The following is a 15,474-nucleotide window of genomic DNA, read 5'->3' on the forward strand; positions in this document are numbered from 1 at the left end:
TCCGTCGTAGGTCAGTTTCACCCAAAGGTCCTCATTTTGAGTCTCCAAAGCACGGAAACGTTCGGCCTGTAACCCTTCCATACTTCTAACCCCCAAAAGACAACCCCCACCCTGCCTGTGGCCTGCGCCGGAGTCTCGATCCCTCCTAAAGACTGAGTACTCACTTCCAAAATATTCACGACTAAAAACACTATCATTGAGCCATGTTTCAGTTAACCCTATGATGTCATAGTCATCAGCCAAAACATTGCTCAAAAAATCGACAGATTTTGTTTTCAAGCCCCGAACATTCTGGTAGTAGAATAATAATTGCTTAGGGCAATTCTTATTTTTATTGTTATTATTAAGTCAGCTACTCGGTAGCCGTGGTGTTTCCATCCTGGCAACCCATTCTTTAATAAATGAATGGCGGGGCCAATTTTCCGCCTTCAAAACCAACGTACTTAGCTTAGTAGGGATCCCTACCTTAAATGAAGCGTAATCACCTTTTGACTTCAGTTTAACTACTGTGAAATCAGCAGTACAATTTGTAATTTTTTAAATATAGTCGTTCAAGTTCGCAACTGTGGTGTCGCGATGAAAGAGGTAGAAGTGATAATTTTTAACCACCTCCGCCCCCCTCACCGCCCCACCAAAGCTACCACGAATCGCAATGGCTGCCCTCTTCCTCTTCACTACCGTTGACCATTCCTCACCGGTAGTGGAGTTTCCAAGAGACACATCATTTGCTGATACCGGTGTCCCATCAGATTTCTGAGACGTCGAGGCCTTGGGAGTGACATCTCGCTTTCTTGCTGAAGTCTCCTTTGCACGAGTTGTGTCCTTCAAATCTCCGGCAATTTTTTGTGATCTTGTTATTATAGTTGTTGCACGGGTCTTTGAGTGTTTTTGAGCTGTCAGTGGTTTGGGCTCATTAACAGCTGCATTAACGTCGATTACGCCGATTAGCGTCGGTGCAATTAGTGGCTTCGGTTTTAACTGCGGAGTGGCAGGCGGTAGCGGGGGAAGACGTACGCACTGACACAAACACGAATAATTATTAATTTTTTCTTCCAGCTGTTCCACTTTTTTCATTAATAATTCCACCAAAAGCAATGTTTTCTCAGGAACCGACACATCCTCACACTGAACATATTTGTCATTAGTTGGCATTGTTGACTGACTGTTAATACCAACAAATGATAATACGTGTTCTTTAAAAATGCTGAGAGCGCAAAAAAGACGCCATTTAATCATACATAAAATACGATATTTTATAGATAGAATAATATTTTTAGCGACTAAAGTTTGGTTTAGGCATGGCATGAAAATTAAAAAAAAAAAAAAAACAACGTTACACGAGTGGAATATATTTATAATTCAACTAAAATAAATAAATATGATGAAAAAGTGTCCACCATTTTGTCGGGTCGCTAAAACAAAGCTATGAACTAGCTAACACCCACGATGGATGCGGGGCTAAAGCACCGGCGGTCCCAGGTTAAATCCTGGGTTTGGCATGTACACATATTATTTTTCAATTTTTGTAGGGTCAGAGTATGGACTTAATAGGATGAGCAAGTGGCTGACTCTTGCCATTTCTCATAAAAACAAAATCTGTTGTAGGCCCATGGGTTAAATTATAGATAATATAGGATTTAGATACACTTAAATTTATGTCATAAGACCTAACTTCCACTAACACAAATCCAAAATACACCAACAACAAACAAGTGGGTTTGAAACTTTAATAATATTACGTCGCTATAGAATGGGCTACAAATATATTAATTGTTTACGTTATCAGTGTTGATGATAAAAATGACGTACGCACATTCGGTCCCTTCTTGACTGACCATTATTTCAAAGTATTTACTACAGATACTCTATCCTAGCTAATTAGTGAACGGGTAGCTAACGCCTTTATTGGTATAATATTATATTAAAATTATGTCCCAAAAATGCGGGATTTTTTTAAAATTAATATGTCGTGAAATATGCTAGACGACTCATAGTGTGATTAGAGTATGAAATTATCATAATTCACTAATATATTTGCTTATACGCACGCAAGCATTTTACTTATATTATGTAATAAAATATTTATAATTCAACACGGAATCGACATTCACAATCGGACCAAAATAGTTGTGACGTCATAAAATCGTCGTAAGAAATGCTGGCAGAAGGCACGCATTTTAAGGTCGTGTCATTAAGTAGGTAGATAATGTCTAATTGTACAGTGTTTGACGCATACCAATAAAGGCGCAGTACCAATTGTTTGAAACTAAATGCGTGTAATCATTTGGTCATATTATCATATTAAATGAAGTGTGGACAATTCACGTCGTAGGTTATTTGCGCGTCTTAACACATGGCACGCGTTAATTCTTCTTTAAAAAGAGTAAACATGGCCACAGCGTTTCTGTCAGTGTATTTGAATATGTTTCCTGTCTGCAGTAAAATACAATATATACTTATTATTATGATGAATGTAGCATCTGATCTTTGCAATGTTGGCTTTTAAAATAAGAACTGTGTGATGAGGTAAAACTCTTCTTTATAAAAACGTCACCAATTTCATATCACAAACATTACCTCAATAACAAACATACCGCTGATAAAAGTTTGCAATCCTTGAAAAATATTATAAAATAAATAACATTTCGCAAACGATTTCTGCGGAAGGCGATCTTCGAATACCTGCCTGCGCCCAAGGCTATTTTCTGTCCCCTAGCCTCGGCCGAGCCAAGGTCGCTTCGATCCCAAGCAACGGTACATTTTCAAAACCCAAAAAGACCTGAGAATATTCGGGAATTTAGCTATACTTTTCAGACTTCCTACGCATCTCCCTCCCTCTCTTCACAAGATAATAATTAGAGATATTTTCCAATCAGTATGAAATAAAAATGCGAAAGCGGTAGTACCACGCAAGGGTCCACTGCCCACGCGGCGGATATACCATGCCAACAGAAAGCAACGCTTGTTTCAACATTATAAACCAGTGTAATCCTTTTGTGTTATAATAATCCATATAACCACCCTTCAAGCAGACGGTGAAACTAAAAAGGTGGGTCATTGTTACTCAAGATAATGAACCTAAAAAATAATTATATAATATTCCTATATATACTATTGGTTAAATTAATAAAACGCAAAATTTATAGTACTTCCTCAAGAGACAATTCTAAAGTTAATAATGTCCTTTTGAAGAGGACGAAACCGGTCCAGATTTATTAAAAAGTAAAAGTAAAATATGTATTTATTATTTTGCGATTTATTAAATTAATAATACAATGCAGTATCACCATTTGTTGACAGTAAACACGTTAAGAGAAATTTCAATTTGTAATTGTCATAATTCATTATATTTAAATTGTTTTCCCTTGTTAGCTAGACACGACACTGCGCCTTCAAGAAAAAATGTCGCTCTGAAGTCTCTTAGCATAATTCCAAATCATACTAACATTTCGTGGGTCACTTGAAAATACTATTTTAGTATGAATAGTATTTTCGTACATTTTCGTAATAATATTTTATACAACTAATATGAATAATATTGTTTTAAAAAGGTTATTCACCAACATGTCTCATTTCATGTTTTATAAGATTACCAAGTTGTGAGCATCTATATGAACAAACTTTGCATTTATAAGGTTTTTCACCAGTATGTGTCATTTCATGTTTTATAAGATTACCAAGTTGCGAGCATCTATATGAACATACATTGCATTTATAAGGTTTTTCACCAGTATGTGTCATTTGATGTTTTATAAGATTACCAAGTTGCGAGCATCTATATGAACATACATTGCATTTATAAGGTTTTTCACCAGTATGTGTCATTTTATGTTGCTTAAGATCACTGAATCTCAAGGAATCATATGAACATACATTACATTTATAAGGTTTTTCACCGGTATGAGCCATTTTATGTTTTTTGAGATCATCTAGTCTCGAGGACCCATATGAACATACATTGCATTTATAAGGGTTTTCACCGGAATGTGTCATTTTATGTCTTTTAAGATCATTAATCTGCGAGCATCTATATGAACACACATTGCATTTATAAGGTTTTTCACCAGTATGTTTCATTTTATGTTTCTTAAGATCACCGAGTCTCGTGGACCCATATGAACATACATTACATTTATAAGGTTTTTCACCGGTATGTGTCATTTTATGTTTTTTAAGATCATCGAGTCTCGAGGACCCATATGAACATATATTGCATTTGTAAGGTTTTTCACCGGAATGTGTCATTTTATGTCTTTTAAGATCATTAATCTGCGAGCATCTATATGAACACACATTACATTTATAAGGTTTTTCACCAGTATGTGTCATTGTATGTTTTTTAAGATTACTAGATATCGTACTTCTATATGAACATAGTTTGCATTTATAAGGTTTTTCACCAGTAATTGTCTTTGTATGTACTTTGACATTGCTATGTTGTGAGACTACTATGCTTTGATTTTGATCAGGAAACACCTCCATGTGCACCATTTTGTGAATTTTTAGAGCATTTCCGCATCCTAAAACTTCGTTACAAATGCAACAAATGAAATTACGTGAGAAATGGATTACTCTTCTAAGAATAAGTCGAATTTCCTTTGGCGCATCTCGTTCTAAGATTTCTTGTTTAATGTGATTCTCTTCTTTAGTCACTTCTGAATACTGTATCGTTCTATCCTGGATGCCATCGTCAGAGGATTGTTGACTCTCATCTGTATCGTGATGCCTTGTAAAAAATCCCTTGGAAGAGACCTAGAAAAATCGTAAAAGTCGAAATCAATATTATCAATTATGAGTTATAACTTTCAATTTGTTTTTATGACGCTTTTGTTTTTCAGCTAATTCAGACATTATTAAATAGCGAAGTGAGAGTCAAATATTGTTACGGAAAGATCCATAGGTGGTTCAAAACAATGCACTTATATGTGTGTATACATCATCATAGAAAACAATAATTATATCGTGTTCTGGGCTCTATATTACGACCGTACACCCTCGATAAACGTCAAATTTCTTTTTTCAATAGTTGAAAGCATCTAAGCGAGATTTTTTGAGCATAGACAATCATAGAAAAAAAACCGCTAATATATGGCTAAAACGCTATTATAAGCGTAGACAATAAGTACAAATATAAAAATCATTTACAATGTATAAAATTCAAACATTTTAAATTAATAAAATTCGCCATTTTCAAAAATCAGTATAGATAGAGTTCGCCAAAGTTAATTCATACATTTCATAAAAAAATTCATAAAGTTATAATTTGTCTCTGACACTGCCATCCATTCGCATTTACCCCGTCAAAAAACCCAAAAGAAGCACCTGCATCGATATGGAAGATCCGGTCAAAAGAGTCTCAAAAAATAGCCAAATATATGACAAATTGATGGCTTTCATTGTATCTTTTGATCCCCTACTTAAATAAATGTTACGTTTGTTCATTAACAACAGGTAAGTAGGGAGAATCAGCGGCGTTGGCTTTTTTGAAACTCTTTTGACCGGACCTTCCGTACCGATGGTGGGTGCTTTTTTCGGGATATTTTGACGGAGTACTTGGAGAATATTTGCGTTGGTTTGTGCGAGCGTTAAATCTTCGTATAAAAACGCTCTAAATAGGTAGGTGGGTATGCGAAAATAAGGAACATTTTTCAAAATTACGTTATAGAGAACAATATTTTATATATAAAATTGAGCTGTGTTAACTAAACGACATTTTTATAATTTGAGATAATTCCGACTCAAATTTATCAATACAATAAGAAATACGAGTGAAAATGGCTTGGGTGGCTTTTAGTTACTCTTTGATTAGTGATTGTTCTTATAAGATTGTAATTTATATCTATATTCAGTATTCCGTATTAACGCATAACCGAGAAAATTGAGATTAAAAAAAATACAAGGTTAGTTTAATATAATATAACACGCTTCATGAATATTTATGATTGGTAAATTATGCCGAAAGGTAAGTTTTAAGTAGGAAAGGTGGCATTTTAATGAAAACCATTGACGTTTAATTTCAATCAGTGAGAGCCGTTTATCGAGGCTATTTGACCGGGCCATTTGTTTGTGGAAGCGAAATGTTTTCGTGGGGCTCATAAACTGGATCCTGTTTTATTTATTATATATTTAATTAAATGAATACAAAATAAAGACGGAATACCGACTATGGATATATTATATTATCTTATAAAAACAATCACTAATCAAAGAGTAAATAAAAGCCATTCGAGCCATTTTCACTCGTATTTCTTATTTTATTGATTAAATTTAAGTCGGAATTATCTGAAATAATAACAATATCGTTTAGTTAACACGGCTAAATTTTATATAAAAAATATTGTTATCTATAACGTAATTTTGAAAAATGTTCCTTATTTTTGCATACATACCTACCTATTTAGAGCGTTTTTATACGAAAGTTTAAGCATGTGTGTCTTTGTGTCAAATTTAACTTTATAATTATTAAAATTTTATGAAATGCATTGACGAACTCTAATATGCTATACTGATTTTTGAAAACGGCGTATTTTATTAGATACCTTATTGAAAATGTTTGAATTTTATTCATTGTAAAAGATTTTTATATTTGTACTTATTGTCTACGCTTATAATAGCGATTTAGCCATATAATACCAATTTTTTCAATGATTGTCTATTCTCAAAAGGTGTCGCTTAGATTCTTTCAAGTATTGTAAAAAAATCTGCCGTTTCTCTGCGGTGTACTCTCGGTAAATTGAGCCCGATTTTCATTAAATGTCATTTGCCTTTCTGATTGTTGTTTGCTTAGATAGAACCAACGAACGGGTTAGCTGTCATACCGAGCTGATACTGCGCATGCTTTTTGACATTTATGAACAGTATTTAGACAGGCAACCATGAATAGAGTAACGATCGCTCACCGATTCCAAATTGTCAAAATAATCTTTTACTTATGCGATGACGCTCATTTTTGACTATACGGATTGGATAATAGACAAAATTGGCGTACATGGAGTCCAATCTAGGTGAGACCCTACAGACTCAATTACATCAAATAAATGCACTGCTTTTTTGCGATTCACATTCTAGTGAAATCATCGATCTTAATTTATTAAAAAATGAAGCATAAATGAAACACATTGCATATATGGATGACATTGATAACATACAACAAGTACGTACCTATATACAATGCAGTCTGCATGATGTGGTAGATATCTACGATCGGAGAATACTGTCATTTTATTCAAAATAAATTAAATGCAACCTTTTTCTCCTATAAAAAATACGTATTTTTTCTAAAATGGCCCTCCAATACTATTTTTATGTGTTGCGAACACGCAACATGGTTAAATTATCATAAATCAGAGTTCAACAAATGAATGATCAATGTAAGATAGTTCCCAAGTTACAATCAGTGATGGTCCAATCAGGGCTCGAAATAGACCGGGGCGCTATTCTGGTTCGTAAAATTTTACAAGATACCGTCCCGGCTCGTGGGTTCATTAAAAATTGCGTTCCATTTCGTGTTATTGAGATAGTATTGCATGTATTTAGTTTTTAATTGTTAAAATTTTATATTAACGAAGTTACGTTTTGCCGGGCGCGCAAGAATAAAATCTATGTATGGGTATATCATAAATTATTTCTTTCCAACCAAAGTTAACGACACCAGTGCCATGTAGTAAGGTAGCCGCCGACAGTCAAAGAGTGGCAAATGTAAAATACATTTGAAGTTCCGTTCACATTTTCGTAGGTACTGAATATTGTAATAACACTATTATAAGGTAAATTGTGAAGTAAGTAGCTTCTTTAAGGATAAATTTGCTACGTACTTTAACAATCAATCGTTTTAAGAATTCAATAATAACTAATAAGAACTGATTAAATAATATTAAAATGTCATTACTACATTTTAGGTTATTATACACGTACCCAAAATGGAAGTGATTCACGCTGAAATTTTGTTGTTAAGATCTGGTTACCGGACGGATCCATTCAAAATGACAGACGAGGCGTTTGTGAAACGATTCCGGTTATCGAAACCATTGGCAGGTCATTTCCAGGCTGGAAAATCTAATGTCAACCCGCTAGTTGGGTTGATCATGTCATGTGAGCATAATCAAAAATATAATGCAAACTCTTACACGATCATAAATATCCATTCAGTATTTCTGTTGCATTATTGGATACCGTTCGAAGCACTATACCTCCTTTGAAGATAATGTTGCGTTTTGCTTCTTGTTTGCGTACTGCTTCATTTTGCCCTTCAGGTGTTGAGTCTTCACGATTGAATGGGCACGTCAATGCGGTTTAATTTTGTCGCTGCGCTAATGGAAACACCCTTAAGCCCGCTCTGGGTCAGGCGAGTAGTTTAGTCGAGTGGCGAATAATTTAGTAACTAAACGTGTACGAACAGACAAATTAAGTCGGGTATTTTAGTAAAATCATTTAGTCTAGTCAATCCATCTTGTTGTAATTTTTCAGTCGAGTAGCGAATCCTACCACCTCTCACTAAATACCAAACAAGTGATGATATCGAATCGAACTCTATGCATAGGTAGGTACAAAATTTGTGTGGAATCATGGGAAAATACGCCCAAAATCGATTTATTGTTCGCATACGGTTACTAATGAATAATAGGTATCGGTTACTACGCTATAATAAACCGACCTTATTCTACTGAACTCTTACTGTGTAAATGTCTAAAATATTAATATGAACATCTCACGAATTATATAAATGCGGAAGAATCTCAATTTTTCTTAATCCTAAAATTATTAAAATGTTCATAGGTAACGCAATAATATGATGTAGAGAACATACCATAGGTACGGAATATAATAAATGACATCGTTTTTAGGCTAGGTCCTCCTTGACAGTTATTACAATGACAAATCGTGAGAAGTGGTTTGACGTTTCCGACCAAACCACTTCTGACGGTCAGAAAATATTTTGAAGTCAGCTGTTACAGTGAACTAAACGTTAAATCTAAAATTATTCCGGTTTACTTATAACGCATGCGCAGTGCGCCAGTTATGACCTGTCAAACCCATTAGCTGGAACGCCTGAATTTATGTTGTCGTGTAGCATGGTAGATAATTTAGTAGAATTTGAGGGTTACAACATTAATCTGTTACAAAAAGTTTTGAAAATAGAATAATTGGTCTATTCTCACCCCATTTCACGTATTTAACGACTGCAAGTAGTTTTTATAGACAATAGGCTTACCTTGTATTACCTACCTAAAAAGGACTCACGGGCCATTAATTTTATTCACCATACAATTAATCGCAATTTTAGATAATCGCATTAACTATTGCTTTACATTCGAATAATTATGATGTATAAATCATCATAAATGAATGCTCATGATTTGACGAAAGATTTATAAACCTAGGTACACATAAATTGTTTTAAAATATCAGTGTGAGCGAATTAATAATGGAGAAATGAGTTTCAGAGTTGAATTTCGAATTCCAACCTTCTATATAAGACAGCACACACTATAACTACTTACAATTGGCCTGTAATCTGAATTCGAACAACCCGGTTGAGGGTATTCATCATTATATAATGGGTGTGTTATATCTTCAATTACCTATCTCACGCTTGACGACAGCTGGTTGATCATCTGTCTCAGATTTTATATTAGAGAGGTCCGCCATATTAAGGTACTGAAAGAAGCATTATTACATTTTGTAAACACGGTGAAAACAGTTTCGGGTCTCGTAATCACCATAATATAACATTGTATAATATTTATATTTAACAAGAATTAGTAGATAACCTAACCTAACCTCTAATATCACAGATGTATCGTAGCTGCCAAATTGCTTAATAAAGTATTCTTTTGAAACCACGTTTAATGTCATCGAATGACCTTACATAGATTGTAAATAAGCAACATATTATTATAATAGTATACCAATCGTTATAATTCTCAATCTAAAGTGATTGTAAAAGAATTTAGTTTCCAAAAACTAACCACGAAATTGCAACTTGAAATGTCCGCATTCTCTTGCGTTACATGAGTGCAAGGGTCCGGGTTGATTGGACGGCTCGTCAGCGTGTCAAACAAAGGCTTGTCTTCTATATCCGAGTGTTATCCATCACATTCTTGCTTTACATCCATGTTAAGTGTATATATTCCAGAAGCAACGTGTTACGTGACAGACAGGATCCTTTCAAGGTAATGTTAGAATAGTGTTGCCGACATACTGAAAAGTATTTCCGGGAGCAATACCTTAATAAAAATACGCACTTAACATGGTGACACAATTTAATAATAGGTTTAAGTATTATGTTGTCTAAACAAAACAATGGTATGAAAATGATCGTCAGCATTTCCTCCATCATAACGAGAACATCGCATCTCGGTATATAATAACAAATTAATCCAATTGTTTTTTTTTTTCTCCTATGATAGCAACACTGACGATATCTTTTTCGTGACGGCTCCTCTCTCTGCTAATTTCCAGCGACAGGACATACGTTTTAGTTACGATTAAAGTTCTACGTTTAGTCGGTGTTCTTGACATTAGCATATGTACATTCTTTTTTTTCAGATAAATGCTACATGGAATATTATTAACTGTTTTTCGGCAACACTTATAAAGTTCGTATCATTGAACCTGAACTGAACGAATCAAATGGCACCGTTGGATTTATTTGATTTGGAACCGTTTGGTAGAATGTCCACGGAAACGCTTTTCTGACAACTAATTAGTGTTGCCAGTACTTAAAATTAATTCATAATACTTATATTAGTCTCTAAAACAGAAACATATTTGAAACGTCAACTTGTTATGAAATTCTAACCTCCTATCATGGTCTACAATAATACAAATTTAACAAACTGTCGTATTCATTCATTTTAAATATACAAAATATAAAGAATGCTTCATAAATAGGTAGCCATTTAGTTAATTTATAAGATTTATAGGTATGACGAGTTTTTAAAAATTACTTTTGATTAGAGCTTTTCATAATTATTGACCACATGTTCATGTCGACAGTATGATATTGTGACTTAGACGACAATCGAACATATTAAATTCGTTAGGTAATATAAAGATCATTCCGGGTTGATTAAACACAGTTTGTAGTTTAGAATCTCCGTTACAAAATATAAATAAAATGAAAATAAATTCTTTGTCTGACATAACAATTATAGTAATGATATTAAATCGAACTTGCATAGAAAATAGTGCTGGATTTTGAGATAATAACACCAAAAGCGGCGTCTTGTTCGCGTATGGTTACTTAGGTATTGATTATTAATCTATTATACATACAATTCAAGTGAACTCCTATGGTGTAAATATCTAACATATTAATATGAACACCTCACGATATATAAATGCCGAATAATGCTTATCAACACTTTGACAGATTGCCATTAGTCTATGGATCGTCCGAATTGGTTTGACGTTTCATGTCAAACCATTTCTGATGGTCCGAGAACGGTTTGATTTTCAATGATACACTGAACCAAACGTCAAATCTCAAACCATTTCCGGTCAACTACAATTTGTATGTATATTGTCTATGGTTTAATTTGATTTGTTTCGTTCATGTTGAAAGAAACGAACCTATTTACAACAGAACCAGTGTTGCCAACCGTACTATAATTATAGTATTTGTACTATAATTTTGGTCCGCGTACTATGTACGATATAAAATAGGTATAGTACGCCCAAAATACTATAATTTTGAAAATCGTACTATAATTTTATATAAAAGTACTATAATTCTGCATTTGCCATTTCGCAATCGAGTGGTCTTCGAAAATTTGGAAATCTGCGGCCCGCGGCGAAATTTTTCCCAAAAAAAACAAGCCGACCACGAAAAATCGGGAACCTGCGGCCCGCGACGAAATTTTTTTCCTAAAAAAAACAAGCCGACCATGAAAATTTGGGAACCTGCGGCCCGCGACGAAATATTTTTCCTAAAAAAACGAGCCGACCATGAAAATTTGGGAACCTGCGGCCCGCGGCGAAATATTATTCCTAATAAAAACGAGCCGACTATGAAAAATTGGGAAAATTTTCATTTTCAACAGATGACAACGCGTACTATATTTTATCTCCAAATACTATAATTTTGGAGGCTCTGTACTATAATTCCACTTTTAAAATATGGCAACACTGAACAGTACAGAAAGTTGTCTCTAGCACATTGCATACGATTGTTGATACGCAAACATGGAAGTCAAGCGAGAATGTGATGGAGACCAATCTGGTACGGAAGACAAGTTTGATGTAACGACTAGCCATCAAAACAACCCTGACACGCGCACCTATATAAAGCAGGAGAACGTTAGTTTTTATTTATTAAGTCCTTTCCTGCGATTTTTTATAATTATTTTAGCAGAATACCTACGATAGGTTTATATTTATTACAAATTGTTTAAGAACATACGAGGATGTCAAACTTTCTTTCAAAAACCTTTTGACATACATTATGACGGCTAGATACTTACCTCAATTATATAAGTAAGTATTGTCATAAAATAAGTACGCGTGCTCAAAATTGTTTTTTATATGATAACAAAAATGTATAACGTTTCTTTCAGATACCGGCAACGCGTCTCGCTGAAATTAATCCCGAGATTGACCTCCAGCTGGTTTACGTTAAACGAGAGTTCGCTGCAGGCGCAAAACACCCATTCCACGATGAAGATCCAACACCTGGATGTTCGCATTCAGATAACGGACCAGTACAGCAGGTAATTGTATATTATGCGATATTTTCTTCCATTGGCTATGTACCCTATCACACCTTTGTGACTAAATTTCAAAAGGTAAGTACATATTATCCTCGTCTCGGTTATACACGCTTCGTACAACTATTTCACTTACTTACCTATTTATCTGGTGTAGTGTGAGTGGGTGCATTGACCTACAATAATTGAATGTGATGTCTGTCACTGATGATGACCAATCGACCGATTCTTTCAGAAAGTACTTTTGTCATAACATTATTGTTTGTAGGTAGCAGAATAATGCTGTGATGACATTATGCCACGTCACATGCTGGCATAAGTAAGTCTGTGGTTTTGTCATTCCTGAGAATATATTGAATTTCAATGAACTTTAACAGTTTATACGTGTGCGTACTTTAAAATTACTTGCGATATTGCATCCATACATAATATTGTGAACAGTATCTGCGCCATTTTACGATACAAAGCCTGAGCATAATATCTTTATGTACAAGCATTTCTCAAACGAGTGATCCCACTGTTCAGCTGTCAAAATTAGATCCCATATTGTCTGCAAATCAACATAATTATAAGGTCTTTCTCGTTTCGTATTGAATAATAAAAAAATCGCAAATCAAATTTCAGTGTTTTTGTTATAAATATACATTCCTGTTTTTCATCAGTTATCAAAGTCAAACTATTTCTTTATGCAAAAAACGTTGGTATTATCGATTTGTTATGTGTTAACGTTAGTGAAGTAATTATGATATGGGCATGATACCTCCACGTTTCTACGTGCATGGAGGACCCCTTGAGGAAGTACGAGCGAAGATATGGATGCCACATTCATGTTTCTTGTATTCCGCCAAGCCAAAGTCCTTTTATCGCCGCCGTATGAATACGATGCTTTGTATTAATTAACTATAAATGTTGTTTCTTTTGGGCTCAATTCTTAGAAATCGCTGTAACTTTCAACTACCTAGCAAAAAAAGGTGACCTGGACGACCCTTACGTTAACACCCAGGTAAAGGCCAAGCATTCTGCTGCGGGCAAGAATGATAGAGAGGGGTGGACGTTCAGGGGTAGATTGAAAGGGACAGCGATAAAGCCAAAAAAGGAGACCTGGCCGCGAGACGGTAGGTGTCCAGGCTGGCGAGGCAGTTAGCCGGAGTCTCCGAAACACAACGGACTGTGTCCCGTTGAACCTTAGATTATAATTGACAGCCTACGGCGCCCATCTTAGGGCTGTTAAAAATTTATAAACCGTGTAAAACTTCATAATTGTGTTAATGTGTATTGATATTGTGTGGTGTATGTTTTTTTTTGTTGTGAACCCAACCGATAAATATAAAACTCTGTGCTACGAACCACGTGCGTTTCTATTTTCTATACAAAATTCTATCTTCCACCTTTCGTAGTGTCAGGTATATCATCTATGTAAATCAAACTAATCCCATTTTCAAGACAGCTGCAAACCAGCAGACAATAAATTAGGGATGGGCATACATGAGGTCAACGAGAACCTCATTCTCGATTTTCATAATTATATAAAGTACCACACCATAGTCACGTTCTCACATATATCGAGTAGGTTTATAGAAAGTGTTAAATGACATTACAATAATTAATTTGTACACGATGGAATTAAAAATCTGAAAAAACAAGGTTTCTGATAGAAAACGCGTTTTATAAAATGACATAAGTATCTATTAATAATTATGATTATGTCAAGCTTTTTAAGATTGTGCTTGATTTAAATTGAAGTATGTTCGGGACTCCAAAAATCGAAGTAAAAACAAAGATTATGTACCAATTTACATCACCCAGTACCACAGTCGGTTTTAATCGATCGATCACTCCGTGCAACGCCGACTCAAGTACAAGCCTAAGCATTCGGAAACTTGTCGATAACGAGTGGTCTCACCTTTCCTGCTCCTCCCACTGCTGACCAATCATTATTCTATAGCAGTGATGAAATATGGCACGTGAATGTTTTAATAATAATTAAATTTAATAAAAATAATTTTAATTTATAATACTTAATAAAAAAATACAAAAACTGATAAAAATAAATATAAGTACTTATACACTATTAAAAAATAATGACGACATAGCTTTGCGTATTTTCTACAGTTTTTAATATTATTTTTACCAGTGCTATTTACCAATAGATGCGCAAACGGAACCGACGAAATTCGTGCATAAACGACAGATCATATTTTATAAAAAAATAATAGGCAAATACTCTTCAAGAATTTATGTTTAACGTAAATATATAATTGAACATATCGCTCCTAATGCGTAATGCATGACACATAATATTATCGCACTCATCAGGCGGCGTAGGAAGCAGCTCCGCGAACTTCTGATTTTGATCGATTTAAAATGCTTGAGCTCACTGTAGCGAGAGAATGCCTCATCTGATCGCAGCAATTCTGGTGTCATGTTGTGTGTAAAGAACCAAGCTAAATAATACAGTAACAAACAATTTAATTGGTACCAACAAAAATGCCTGCCCGAAATAAGAAACAAAGACTTGGTGGAGCTAGTAGTAGTAATTCTGACAGACAGTGAAAATGGAAAACCGTTCAGTTTTGGGAAAGCTATAAAAGAAGCGTGGTTAAAATGCTCCCACGACCTTTTTGTAAAATGTAAAAACAAGGAAAAATATATTCGAAGAACAAAAGATATGCCTTCTTCTAGAAACACGGTGAAAGATAGAATCTCTCATTGTGATTTTTAACCGTTTTTAATTCTTCTTCTTATTGTGCCATCCCCTAGCGGAGGT

The sequence above is a fragment of the Rhyacophila brunnea genome, unplaced genomic scaffold, assembly GCF_057557595.1.
Source record: "Rhyacophila brunnea isolate RB1 unplaced genomic scaffold, BYU_Rbru_1.0 scaffold_13, whole genome shotgun sequence".
NCBI classification, from domain to species: domain Eukaryota; kingdom Metazoa; phylum Arthropoda; class Insecta; order Trichoptera; family Rhyacophilidae; genus Rhyacophila; species Rhyacophila brunnea.